Raw genomic sequence first — 15,494 nt, forward strand, 5'->3', positions numbered from 1 at the left:
TCAGGGGCCACTCCAAGATGGAATAGTAGTTTATATGGAGAGGTCAAAAACAGGAGTGGGTGCCTATGTGGTTAATGATAATGTTACATCCTCACCTCAAATTGTGGAATGTTTAGAGGTGTCAGAAGTTCTGGAAATCTTTCCAGGTCCCTTAAATATTGTTTCAGATTCCTTCTATGTGGTTAATGCAGTAAAAGCATTAGAAGTTGCTGGGTTAATTAAGACATCTACCAGACTTGTAAAAGTTTTTCAAAAGATTCAGTTTACTTTGGCTAAGAGAAGATTCCCTGTTTTTATAACTCATATCAGGGCTCACTCAGGCTTACCGGGACCTATGTCCCGTGGAAATGACCTGGCAGATCGAGCCACAAAGCTGATTGCAATTGCCCTTTTGCCAAAATTAGATTTGGCTAAAGCTTTTCATAAAAGGTTTCATGTGACAGCTGAGACACTACAATGTTGATTTAACATCTCTAGAAAGGAGGCCAGAGATATCGTGACTCAATGCCAAAACTGCTGTCAATTCCTACCTGTTCCCCATACAGGAATTAACCCTCGGGGAATTAGGCCATTACAGATCTGGCAAATGGATGTTACTCACATTGCATCCTTTGGCAGATTACAATATTTGCATGTCTCCATTGATACCAGTTCTGGAGTTATGTTCGCCTCTCCATTGACTGGAGAAAAGGCGGCCCATGTTATTCAACATTGTCTCAAGGCTTGGAGTGCCTGGGGAAAGCCTAAAATCCTTAAAACTGACAACAGACCAGCCTACACTTCTCAAAAATTTCAACAATTTTGTCGCCATATCGAGGTGACACACCTGACGTGTCTTCCTTACAACCCTCAGGGACAGGGCATCATTGAGCATGCTCATTGCACCCTTAAAACTTATTTGATAAAACAAAAAGGAGAAGTTGAGGAAGCTCTGCCCACGGTGCCATGAGCTACCGTTTCTTTGACACTTTTTACCCTCAAGTTTTTTAATTTGGGCAGTCAGGGCAACACTGCGGCTGATCGCCATTGCCTGGAACCAACTAGGCCAAAAGAAATGATAAAATGGAAAGATGTTTTGACTGGTCAATGAAAAAGCCCGGATCCTATTTTAATAAGATCCCAGGGAGCAGTTTGTGTTTTTTCACAGGAAGAAGACAACCCATTTTGACTGCCAGAGTGACTGACACGGCGACTCGCGGTTCCTGAAAATGACACCCCGAAGGATTCATCTGTAGATGCTCTCAGTTCTCATTTGGACTCTCCACAATCAGGTTCCTAGTATATATAGTGAATTTAGATGGCTATCCTATCTGCTTTTCCAAAACCTATGCCCTTGCCTTCTTAAAAGGCGCCACTTCTGCTAACTTGTACCAATGTAACTTGCTTTATGTCCCAGTGCTGGTCTGCTCTTGTCTATAAGCAGGCCCTAATAGCCAGTATACCACTATGGATCCCTATCCCCGTTCAGACATCTGGGACCTTGACTTTATTTAGACAGAAGAGAGATTTTGATATAACTACAGCCATCATCACTGCTATTACCATCTCTGCAGCTGCAGCTGTGACAGCTGGCACAGCGTTGGCTAATCAAGTTACAGCAGCTACTGTTGTTAATCAAATTTCAGAAAAGACCTCTGAGGCTTTGACCAGTCTACAGAAAGTGGACGCACACCTGGCATCAGACATTCCGTTGGTCAATCAGAGAGTTGATTTGCTCCAAGCCCATGTAGAACAACTCACAGATGTGGTTCAAATGAGCTGTGTGTCAGCAACCCCACATCTATGTATTACACCTCTGAGATTTATGAATGATACATTTATTCAAAGCCATAATTTTTCTGCTTATTTACAAGGGAAGTGGACTAGGGAGCTGGACCAGATGCAACAACAATTGCAGATCCGGATTTCAAGCCTTGATGGAACACGAGTGGACCCTGTTACCCCTGGCGATTTTACTTCTTGGCTTACCTCTGCCTTTTCTTTCTTTCTTAAAGGGTGGGGATAGGCCTGTTTGGTGCAGCCCTATGTTGTGTATTAGTGTTCATGTTATGATTGGTCTGCAAGCTCAGAGCCCAACAAAAACGTGACAAGGTCGCTATCGCCCAAGCACTCACAGCCTTGAGCAAGCATCTTTTCCTGAAATTTGGCTACCTAGGCAAAGAAAGTAGCTGATGACTGAGACCCTCAGTTGATGCACCCCAAGGGTTCAGCCCATTGCACTGGGTCGATGAGAGATCTAAGTCTAGCCAGCCCTTGCCTAAATAACTGTGGTATCTAAATATTTAGAGGTGTTGCGAGTGGGTACTCGACAGGGAATGTTCCAGGAGTGTGGATAGATTTCCCGAAAGTATGCCTGATTGCACAAAGGTTTGATGCCAAGAAACCTCCTCCCCTGGTGGCGCCCCAGGGTGGAGGCTCCCTTTCCCCATCAAAAGGCATCGAGATGGGTATGGGAAGTATTACTTATTGCACGATGACAAGAGAAGAAACCCATTACAATATCTCATTTTGCACAGGGGATCAGGCCTCTGCTTTCCCTCACTGAGTTGGTGCTATGCTTGATAGGCAAAAGGCTGTTCCATTTTAATAAAATTGATAGGGGGAGATGTTAGGAGCCATGTGACCGTGACAACATTCGCCATTACAAGATGGCGCGGGCATCCTGTGCTCCCACAAGTAAACACTAACTGAGCAGGTGCAAAAGGCAAAAAGCGCACCAAAGTCACTGCCCATCCTGGGGCGTATTATGGGTAATGAGTAAGCAGCCAATCAGAAGTGAACACGCCACTCTAGGGTGTATATAAGCAGTGCCTTTTCTGGGCTTGGCGTCTTTCCGCTTCAGCTGATACAAGAATAAAGCCTCGCTGTGGTAACCACCCAAACACTGCCTCACGTGTCTCTTTCGAGGGCAAAGGGGACACGGAAGGAGCTTGGAACACCAGGGTATTCTCCCTTTGTGATTTCTTTATTGTTTCTACTTCCATTTTTAGATCCTGCATGGTTTTGTTTAATTCCTTCTCCCGTTTGGTTGCATTTTCTTGCAATTCCTTAAGGGATTTTTGTGTTTCCTCTTTAAGGGTTTCTATCTGTTCTTTGAGAGTGTTATTTATGTCTTTCTTAAAGTCCTCTATCATCATCATGAGAAGTGATTTTAATTCTGAATCCTGCTTTTCTGGTGTGATGGGGTGTTCAGGGCTTGCTATGATGGGCGAACTGAGTTCTGATGATGCCATGTAACTTTGGTTTCTGTTGCTTATGTTCTTGTACCTGCCTTTTGCCATCTGGTTAACTCTAGTGCTGCCTGTACTTGCTGTCTCTGACTGAAGCCTGCCTTTCCAGTTATCTCAATTGTGTCTGATCTCCTAGGGGTCCAGATATCTCTGTGATCTTTTCCAGCTGTACTGATTACAGTGGTACCTCTAGTTTGCCTCAGGATTTGGTGCCTCCAAGGTATCAGTTTGACTAGGTGTCTGCTGTTCTGGGTGCAGTGTCTCCTCTAGGATATCTCAGGATATGTTGTCTGACGCTCTGAGTTCAGTTGTTCCTCTGTGGCTCTGAGTTGAGTGGGCCTTCCAGTATGTCTCAGTCAGAATCCGGGGTCCACACAACAGCAGACTCACAGAGGTCTGGTCCAGGCCTCAGATCCGGGAGAGGGCCAGAAGGGGAGTGCTACTCCGCAGTGGCAAGGAGGGGGGTATCTGCTGAAATCTGAGAGCTCACAGCACCCAGCTATGGGCTTAGGACAGTATGCGGGTCTTCCTACCTAATGCTGGCTGTGGGATCCATGGAGCCTCCAGAATGTCTCAGACTGAATCCAGGGTCCACACAACAGCAGACCTGGCAGAGGTCTGGTCCAGGCCTCAGATCCAGGAGAGGGCCAGAAGGGCAGCACATTTTTTCTTAATTCTCTGCTGCTGACTATACTATGAGACTGAGAGATTGTAGAATCATACAATTGTTTCCTTATTCCTGTTTTTCTCAGTCATGCCTATTCTAGCTGTATTCTTATCTAGATTCTTCCCCCTACAGTCACTCTCTGGTGAATCCCAAATGTTTTAATGACTCATGTGAATCAGTTCATCAGGAACTAAATTTACTTGCACTTTCTCAGCTTGTACAGCATTTGACTCAATGTGAGTAGTGTTGTTGTTTTGAGTTCTGTGGACTGTATCTTAGATATTTTGTACTTTCTTATTGGCTAATAACCACATATTAATGAGTTTATTCTATGCTGGTATTTTTGGGCCTGAGTTACCTCACTCAGGATGATATTTACTAGTTTCATTTTTGCCCACAAAACTCATGATGTTCTCATTCTTAATAGCTGAGTAGTATTTCATAGTGTATGAAATGTCCAACAGTAGGGAGAGTAAAGTTATAGAGCCCACCTCCAACAGGAAGACACAGCATCAAGTGAGGAAGGGGGTTTGGCATTCCACATTCAAAATTTGACCCATAATTGTTCCTGTCTGAAAGAACTGCAGGAACGGAAATGGAGAGGTACCTGAGGAAAAGAAGTTTTAGCAATAGACCCAAAGTGGGATCCAGCTCAAGGGGATGTCTTAAGGCTTGACACAGGCTATAGAAACCTATCATGACTGCTCTCCAAAGAACCCAACAGGCTGCTGAAAAAGTTAGAAGCAGACATGTGCACCCAACAATGAACAGAAGCTACTGACCCCAATGGTTAAATAAAGAAAAAGCTGGAAGAAGCTAAGGAGGAGGGTGACCCTGTAGGAAGACCAGCAGTCTTAATTAACCTGGATCCCTGAGATCTTTTAAACTCTGGACCACCAACCAGGCAGCACACACTAGCTGATATGAGGACCCCAACACATATACAGCAAAGGAGGGATGGGTGTGGGTTTAATCAGAGAAGATGCACTTAACCCTCAGGAGACTACAAGTTCAGGGAGTTTAGAAGTTTGGTGGGGTGGGTGGGACATCCTCATAAAGACATGTTGGGTTGAGGAGAAAGTATGGGATGTGGAACAGTCAGAGTGTATACATGGAAAGAAATAAATTTTGGAGTTTATAATTAATTAATTAATTAGTTTTAAAATAGAAAATATAACATGTACCAAAATAAAGGTATAATTTTAATAACTGCTTAAATTTCCTAAAGATACAGATAGTAGGGAAAGAAAAGAGCCAGCCTGCTATAATATGTAACTGAGTAATTTAATTTTAGAAGATGTAGGGTCTCAGTGTTTGCATGGCCTCTACAGTAATTTTAGAAGCAGAAGTGTCTATACCAATGCTCCAGGGACTGAAATATTTTACTCAAGGTGAATAACAGAATTCTGATATGGATATTTTGAAAGATAAATTATCTCTTCTTACACAAACTAAAGTTTCTTGCAAGGAAGGAGCTACTTTTTTGAGTCATTTGCTAAAGTGGTATTATATTACCTGACAGAACCACCAAAACCATACAGACATCCACCATTAAATCTCAACGATCTGATAATAAAGTACAATTACTGAATAAATTACTTAGTTATATCATTGAACAAGAAAAAACAGTCTGCTGTCTAAACAGACATTTTCTCATTATAGACTACGCTTGAAGGTATGATGTATGTTATTGGAGTATGGGAAAATAATGAGATCAAAATCTGCAAACTGTTCAGAACAACCTAAGACAGGCTCAGTCTTGTTTATAAAATAAAAAAGGAGGGATATGGAAAGCTCTTGGGGCTGCTTGTCAGGAATCTGACATTGGCCAAAGTCAAGGAAATGGACTTCAGGTAGGAATCTGACATTAAGCTGGAACAAAGAAGTAATTTCAGATTGGAACCTAAATTTTTGGCTTGAACAAAAAGTAATTTCAGGAAGGAGTCTAAATTTTAGGCTAGAACAAAAAAGTAGGCTTCAGGAATGCAAATGACATTAAGCTACGACAGGAAATTAGGATCAGATATTTTGGTTATCCTGATAAGCCCTTAGAAACAGTGATCACAGGACTTTGTTTATTGCCTTGCTTGTTTTATGACTATTGTGTTTATTTTCTTGCTTGTTCCATGACTATTTCTATCTATTTTATTGCTAGTTCCTCAAACCTAGAACTGACCTAAATATTTCCATGTTATTAAAATGGTATAAAATCAGATTGGGAAAAATTAAAAACAATATACAAACTGGCACAAATATTATGGGATTAACTGCCTATATTCTTAATGGATGTATAAATTCCTCCATGGGAATGAAGACCTACTAGACATTACTAATATAACTAAGAACCATAGACTGGATAGGTCATGGGCTAAAAACCAACTTCTCTAATTTTGTAAAGGCCACAGAGAAGTAATGTCCTGATGACAAAATACTATACCTATATATAAGTGAATTGCATAAACCATATCAAAGTTTTTTCTTGCACTACAAATAAAATACCAGAAGAATATTCAATGTCCTATATGTACTGAAAGAGAGACATTGAAGTACTAGTTCCTAAGTGGGATGTTTTTGTCAAAGGTCTACCCTCGAGTCTCACAGTTTTGTGTGAAAAATGTAGCAGAAAGATTGCAAGGGGTGTAAGGTTGAAGATGACTTCACGGAAGCAATATTTTCTATACACAATATTAGAGGCACACACAGGCATTAAAGAGACTAAGGCAGCACACATAAGATTTGCATAGGTTCAAATCAATTTATTTTTGAGAAGCTAAAGCCACAATCTTGTTGAAATGTATATCATTAAAAATGGATTTGCCCTCTATCATGTAGGTATACTAACTACAGTTATCAGACTGTAACAAAAAATTGTGAATGATGTGGTGAACTTTTGCCATCTGACCTTGTGTTGGCATTTATTTTGATATGAATTTAACAGTGATACATGAAGATACAGTCACGCTCTACCTTTTTCCAGATCTCTGACTACTGTAACTTTTTTGAAAATGTCCACTTAGCTATTCAAGTTATTCAACATTTGCATCCTGATAATCACCTAGAAAACTATGAAGTATAAAATTTGTGTCATTTCTCTTAGCAAACTTGTCCGTGAATAAATTTACAAAAATCAGGTTCTTCTTAGTTAAAGTGTAAACTGCTATAAGTTGTTATTCCTTCAAACCTATTTAATACAAGGGGAAATTACCCTCAAAAAAGCTCTAATATGCATCCTGTACAGAAATTGTCTCTTTGTCCTTGACTGCTTTATTGATGTTGCCATAATGTACTAAGCAATAGCAACCTAAGTAGTATAGAATAAATTCTTGGTAAAACTTCAAATTTACTATATATGCAAAGCAAATTTCAACTACAGACATGTGCCTGGGAGGCAGGAACTGAAGTAAATATCATAGCAAGTTTCCTGTAGTTTACTTTATTATAAACCCCACAATGACACAATGACAAGAGGAGCACCACACACATGGCTGTATCTCCCACATGGATCATCAATCTGAAATACAATAGTTATTTACTTCAGATAAGCAGACAGAGGCTGTTCATTAATTTAAAAACCATCTATCCTGTTCACCCTGTGTTCATGAACTTAAAAATACCAAACCAACACATCCTCCAATTACATTCAATTTTCACTTCCATTCCCTTCAATCCTCTCTCTTTATTCATCATTTTCTCCATCTTATCTCACACATTCCTGTTTCCATATCTCCACATACACAGGTAAGTACACACGCACAGACACACACACACACACACACACACACACACAGACACACCCACATACACTCACTAACACACACACAAATATACACATACCTCCACCCTTTTAAGCCTACTGAATCAAGTTTGTATGATAACAGAAAAGACATAAATGTCTATCCCAGTGAATTTCTGTAAAAGCAGGGATAGCAGACACCTATTTTCTACATCTCTCCAAATTTTATCTAAATTTAACCACTGTTATGCATGTTATGAACACCGTTTTAGTGTATCTGTTTTTTTTTTTATATTTTGTTTATAATGTCAGGCAGGGGTTGAAATTATTTTCAGGGGCTCAGGTAAGGTAGGATTGACAGGTGACTATGTCAGTATCTTTTGTCAAGTGCTTCTATCTATCCCACTATTCCATAACTATTATTTTGCTATATCCATGGTTCCTTTGTCTGTAAGTCATAAAATATTTAAAAGTCTCCCGATTTGGTGAGCTATTCTGCTTCTTATATTACCAACACTTGGATCCTGTGTACTTGATCTCTCAGAGCTTCCATTGATAGTAAAATATTTGTGATAACAAAATAGATGACAATGGGACAAAACCACATTTATTTACAATAGAAATATGAGACAGAATGTCAAACACCAGTGAATGCATTATGACCTCCTCCAAGCAGAGGACTATTTCAAAAATTGTCTCTATAAGTATAAGAAATACAGTTCTGTGAGATCTGGACTTGTTGGCTTGCAGGAGCCATAATTAAGACAAAGGTAAAGAGTAGAAATACATACGGTACATATTTCATAAAGGTTAAGTTTCAGCAAAATTTAAGTAGGGAGGCAACATGATATTATATGAAAGCATACATAGGGAAATTATTAAAGTCATAGAAATTGTGGCTTTTAGTAATTCACTCAACAAAAGGCAATCTTTTTATAAAGCACAGAGTGATATAAAGGTCATTATTGTGTTTTTAAGTGCATGCAAATATCAGTCAGAAAAAAGTAATGCTATAAATTTTCTGTTTTCTGGTTTTGTATACTTTATAGATATAATATTCACAATGTCTTTATCTATTGAATGTTTTGTCTGTTTGATGACTGTCTGTGAGTAGAATGTTAAAGCATTTCAGAGAAAAGAGAAATTCCCTGTACATTTTCAAACAAAAGTTTTGATATTGAATTTTGGGTTACCTTATTTATATATGCTACTTCCATATGTATTCAAATAACATATGATTATTTTTTATATGAAAAGAACCAGTTGTTCTATAAAATTCAACACAGTATTTTAATTTACTTGGGATATTTTCAGTTGACTTAATGACAACTGCAAATACACAGACAAATGTCCATAGTGTAATCAGTATAAAATCTTTAAGATTATTACAATTTATTTGGCCATGCTTTGGGAATATGATTGCTATGTAATAAAAATCATGATTCTTACATATGTCATGCTATACATTTCTGACAATCATGTGATTGTAAATAAACACATAAAATCAAGAAAATAAAGATAGCTTTAATAACAACTTTACAATAACTTACATTGAACATTTCACAGTTATATTTGAAGGGACACTTTGATTGAAAAACTACAACAGGTATGCTTATGTCTGAAATTATAAGTAAACATATACCTTTCTTTTGATTTACTTTCCAAATATGAGAATATTTTCTGGATTTTTATATTGACATATATATATATATATATATATGTCAATATAATATATATTATATATTATATGAATTATATATTATATATTATATGAATATATATATATGAATATATATATATTCATGCCCCTCTAAAAAGGAAACATCTCAAGTAATATTATACAAATTCTGTAAAAAATATTCATTCATCAGACATTCAAACTTTGCTTATTTTTGATATTACATGAAAACATTTATGACAATATTTTGTTTTAATTACAATGATATTGTAAAAGGGAGGAAATTTTAAATGTTGTTGGCTATTCCCTTCCCATTGAGAATATAACAAAGGGATGAAGGAAAGAAATGGAGAGATGTTAATTACAGTATAATTTCAAAATATAGGAAATGATTATAAATATATATTTCATAAAGTACATATGGGAACACTATTATCCCCTACACTTCCTCCTTCAACATCCAGCAATTAAGTTGACACTGAATTCTATCAGGGTTTGTTTACACCCTAAGGATCTAATTGGATTATTAGCTTAGCTTAAGACTACTGAGGATTGGCTATTTGACACAGCTATTCTGTGTTTTATGTTCTCTGAACAAAGGCTAAACCTGAGTCTTGTTACCCTGCAATAAATTGAGAGCTTACTTAAAAGGCTCCAGTGATGGAGTCAACTTCTACTAGAATTCTTTGGCCTATCTCTCTAATGGCTGCATTTAGATTTACATACAGTAAGTTTTAAGATAATATGGATATTCAAGGGAGGGTTTCCTGATGTGTACTGTATTTAGTGAGAAGACTAAACAATTTCCTAACCTACTCAGTATGGCAGTTTCCAAGTCAGAATAGATGACTGCGCAGAGATCAGAGTTATTTAGCTTAGAATATAGGACTTTACAACACTTTCATTCATCTCTTAATCTTCCCAATTTTTCAACCTCAATCTTCCTCAAACTGTCTGGGGTCTGAAATGTGCTTTATATTTTTTTTAATTTTCTACCTATAGCAGTTTATTGAAATGTGAAGCCATTTTTACACAACTCAGTCTCTGAAAAAAATGTTGAAAATTCTGAGGAATTAGCCTTATATTACATACATGGAAGCTAAAAAATATTTTTTGACAGAACATGGACAAAATGAACCAAATTCAATTGTTAATACACTATAATTAACAATAGCATTCCTGGGAAGATAACAATTGTGAAGCACTGTGAAAGTCCATTACTGTTCTGAGCAAATGTCAGGAATGTCACAACCAATGAGATACTAGCATCCAGTATGGGCAATATTTACTAAAACTTTGGTAGATTTCATCTACTAATATTAATTATTTTATATTCATATCACTTTTAATATTATAAAATGAACATGAGGGACTAAATTATTTAAAATTGCAAATCAACATTTATTCTCCCTGAGCCATGTGTATTTCATCCCCCAGAAGTCTGTAGTGAAGCTCTCCTTCATGTTCCCACACTGATTACTTTGATGGTCACACTCCTGCTTCTCTCCTGTTCCTCACACTACTTTCCACCTTAGGCACCTTCCCCTTCATGAACTTCTTGTTAAGCCTATAGAGTGTGATTTCTCCAAGGTTATACATAATTATTATCCTAGGACAGAGAGTGTCCTTGCAAATATCTATATATAGGCAACTAATCTATTTGTCTGGGCAATACTTGAAACTAGTGTCACTCTTTGTAGCAATTAGATACAACTCCCTACTAAGGATGCCTTACAGCCTCTACTCATTCAAGCTACACAATTTTATTTCAAGAGGTCTTACTTGTCCAAACATGAACAGTGAATTGCATGTTTAAGTAATAGAGAAGGTGTAAATTAATTGATATTTCACACTGAAAAATTGGTTGCATAGTGAGTAAATAGCATTGGCTAAATTCCCAAACTAGGAATAAACTGAATGCATACATATTTGTTATTATGGATGTCTACTATGAATGTCTTGTCAGTCTTTAATTGTAGAAATAATGTTCCCAAAATTTATTTGAAAATACAACATGTTCAGTTACTAAATGCCTTAGATTATCTGCAGTTTTTCTGCACAAATGCTTTATTAATACAACATATATAAACTATAAAGGAGTAAGAGGTTTAAATATCTGCACCATAACAAACAGGTGGCAATTCAATATCCAGACTGGAAAAGGCACTGGAAGGAACCTGTGGCAGATCAGACTCCCATGGTAGAAAGGGTGTCTTCAGAGGGGTAGGGAGGTCCAGGTGCAGCAGCTGCTCAAGCCCTCTCTCTTCATTCAGGATCAGGAGAGGCACTCCATTCAAGGGAAGAAGTGAGATCTGGTACTCCTTGGGCACATCAAAACTCTCAAAATCTAGAGGATTGAAGGGAAAGAACTTTTTTATTTCTAGGTAGGCATCATCAGGAGCAGGAACATAGTTAGTAGACTTCTCAGTGATCTTTGTCATAGTCAAGATTGGATGTTTGGGTTGGAGGTGTTTACTAGTCTTCACTGGCTTTTTGGTAACTCTGTTGATACAACCAAAAGCCTTTCTGCTGGATTTAGGCAAGGCTGGGGCATTGAACACTTTGCCAACTCGAGGCATTGGAACCTGCAATTTCCTATCCAAGGCCTTGGCACCATAACTCAGCTTCAACACATCCTTAGATGCCATACAGCTGCCTGGCTCTTCATTATCCTTATCAACAAAGATCAGAATAGCCATCCTGAATTACTCCAAGACTGTGCCATGCAGTTTTAAACAAAATTCAACAATGACTTCTATTGATACTTCCATTTGAAATGTTAATAGATCACATCCTTGGGAAAGATATAAAAATATGAATATGAAGCATTGATTTTCTTATATATGTGATGCTTAAGCCTAAGAAGAACATTTAGAAGTTTTTTGAGACATATATATTCTGTATAGAATATATATATATATATATATATATATACATATATATATGTATATATATGTATATATATATATATTCTGTATACTTGTATAGAAAAGTTATAAGGGTATACCGAGATTTAAACATAACAAACACACATGTAGTAAATGCAAAAATATAATTTTAACTGAATTTTATACATAAGAAATGGAAATCAAACTTAAAGACAAAAATCAGGTGGTTTCCAATACATCAGCAGAACATGGTTATTTGAGTCTGTTGTGAGTTTCACAGGATGTGGAGAAACATTTTGGTTCCAGTAAAAAATTTGAGACCCCAAGGAGCAGCACAGTGAGACTCTGATTCAGAAGTACAGGAGATATATTAAATGAACAACAATACAAAAAATGCAACCTAACATGTGATTTAAACCACAAACACAAAAGTAATATGCTTATATATATTGAAGAACTAAACTAAGCAATAACTGCAGAATAATACAGAAAGAAAGCAAGGCAGTTCTTATACAAAATATAGGACATATGAAAGACAGGAGAATGCTATTGTCTATGTAAAAAAAAACCCACAAAATTGTGAAGCACCCTCTTACAGATTACCATAAGTATAAAATTCCAAATGAATTTTTAATCTTTGAGATAACATAAAATTAGTCATAGCTGACTTTTTGAAAACTGTATGTTTTCTTTTTGTGATAAAGTCCAAGTGGATAAAGGATCTTAACATAAAACCAGATACACTGAAACTAATAGAAGAAAGGGGGGAAAGACCCTTGAAAACCTAGTCACAGGGGAAAAGTTCCTGAACAGAAAGAACACCAGTGGCTTCTGTTGTAAAATCAAGAATTGACAAATGGGACCTCATAAAACTGCAAAGCTTCTGTAAGGCAAATGATACGGTCAATAGGACTAAACAGCAATCAAGAGATTGGGAAAAGATTTTACCAATCCTACATTTGATAGAGGACTAATATCTAATATATACAAAAACTCAAGAAATTAGACTTGAGACAACCAAATAACCCTAGTAAAGATGGGGTACAGAGCTAAACAAAGAATTCTCAACTGAGGAAACTCGAATGACCTAAAAGCACAAAAGGAAATGTTCAATATCCTTAGTCATCAGGGAAATGCCAATAAAAGCAACCCTGAGACACCACCTCACACCAGTCAGAATGGCCAAGATCAAAAAACTCAGGTTATAGCAGATGCTGGTGAGAATGTGGAGAAAGAGGAACACTCCTTCATTGTTGGTGGGATTGCAAATTGGTATAGCTGATCTGGAAATCAGTCTGGTGGTTCCTCAGAAAATTGGACATAGCATTACCTGAGGACCCAGCTATACAATTTCTGGAAATATACCCAGAAGATGCTCCAATATATAACAAGGACATATGCTCCATTATGTTCATAGCAGCCTTACTTATAACAGCCAGAACCTGGAAAGAACACACATGGTATACACTCACTGAAAATTGGGTATTAGCCCCAAAGATCACAATAACAAAGATACAACTCAAAGACCACATGAAGCTCATGAACAATCATCCCTTGTGCAGTCACCAAAGGTAGACACTAATGTGGATGCCAGGAAGTGCATGCTGACAGGAGCCTGATATAGTTATCTCCTCAGAGGTCTGCCAGAGCCTGAAATATACAGAGGTGGACGTTCACAGCTAACCATTGAGCTGATCATGGGGTTCCCAATGGGGGAGTTAGAGAGAAGATTGAAGGAGTTGAAAGGGTTTTTGGCCCCATGAGGAGAGCAATAATACCAACCAACCAGAGCTCTCAAGGTCTAAACCACCAGATTGGGAGCACATAGGAAAGGACCCATGGCTCCCGCTATATATGTAGGGGAGAATGACAGTGTCAGGCATAGGGGGGTGAGGAAGTCCTTGGTCCAGTGCTGGACGCCCCATGGGTGGGAAGGTGGGAGTGTAAGGATGGGTGGTGGCATATCCTCATAGAAGCAGGAGGAGGAGGGATGGAATGGGGGTTCCTGGGAGACGAGTGAAAGTGGATTACATCTGAAATGTAAATAAAATATCCAATAAAAAGCAGTATATTTGCATTTTTAATTTTATTTTCAACTTTTTATATAAAATAATGGCTTATAATAAAAAACATATTCCTTTCAAATCTTTATTATAGTATCTGTGTTTATTAATGCAGTGTAATACTGCTTTAGTTGGAATATGAATAGCTTAGAAAGATCCTATTCCTTAATTGAACATCAATATAAATACATAAGTAATTGTTAAAATGAAAATTCGGGTTAATTTCTTGTCCTAACTTTATTTAGATAGCATATTTAGATAGCATAGACTCACTAGTAACTCTGTTATAAAATCACTTAATCATACTGAGAAAACTAATATCAATTAATATAATACACCAGAATTTTTATAGATGTTGGGCTGTTAGGAAGCAAGAACTCTGATTAATGTGAGTCATTAATTTTTAGATGAATTCAGTATGAAATTCCTTTACATATAAATTTTTTCAGAAAATAATACCAAAATAATCTAAAAGTAGCCATAAACAAAAATTTTAAACTATAGATATCACTTCCAAACATTTAAAATATTCAAATTCATTGGTTAGAATCTCACTATCATGAAATTCCTAAATTTCCAAATCTGTTACATATTAAGTCCATGCCATTCCAAAATCTTTATATTTTACTTTTGTTCCTATAGTTATAGACATCTCCAATTCATAAGAAACTCCTAAATAGCCAATACTGACCCAACTAACAGAAGAAAACTGTAAACATTCACAGTTTGATAAACATTTTCTGTATACAAAGTATTATAAGCAAGGTATACTCTCACTTTTTAAGGTTAAAGAATACTTTGATGGAATAAAATTTTGTTCTTTAAAATAATAAATAAAAGTCAAGCTTCATTGAATCTCAGTACAGAGGGGCCCAAGTCAACTGGAGCCAAACCATTCTTTAGGGAAAGTTTCAGTCCACTGAAGCCAACAAAAGTAGTACCTTATCTCAAAAAACATAGACACATCATTATGTTGGGATGTAGAAACTGTATGTTTTAGTTAATATGTGCATGGAAGTTACATGTGTACATAGGCATGAAGGGGCAAAAATCAACTTCCCATATATCCCTGTAGTGATATGTGTAGTAAAGCCTTTATGTCTAGCTATTAGTCAAAATGTAGTAAAGCTTTTATGTCTGGCTTTGAGTGAAACGTTTCACCAAGACCTTGGCTATATTTGGGTCAATTAGTAGAGTCTTAGAAATTGTTTTAAGACTGTTTGGACCTTGAAGAA

At 37.0% G+C, this 15,494-nt stretch overlaps 1 pseudogene; it reads right to left on the reverse strand.

Moving 5' to 3' along the window:
• Positions 1 to 9,925: 9,925 nt before the first annotated feature.
• Positions 9,926 to 12,066, reverse strand: LOC117697369 (securin pseudogene; annotated as a pseudogene).
• Positions 12,067 to 15,494: the final 3,428 nt, after the last annotated feature.

This window comes from Arvicanthis niloticus, chromosome 1 (assembly GCF_011762505.2).
Source record: "Arvicanthis niloticus isolate mArvNil1 chromosome 1, mArvNil1.pat.X, whole genome shotgun sequence".
NCBI lineage: Eukaryota > Metazoa > Chordata > Mammalia > Rodentia > Muridae > Arvicanthis > Arvicanthis niloticus.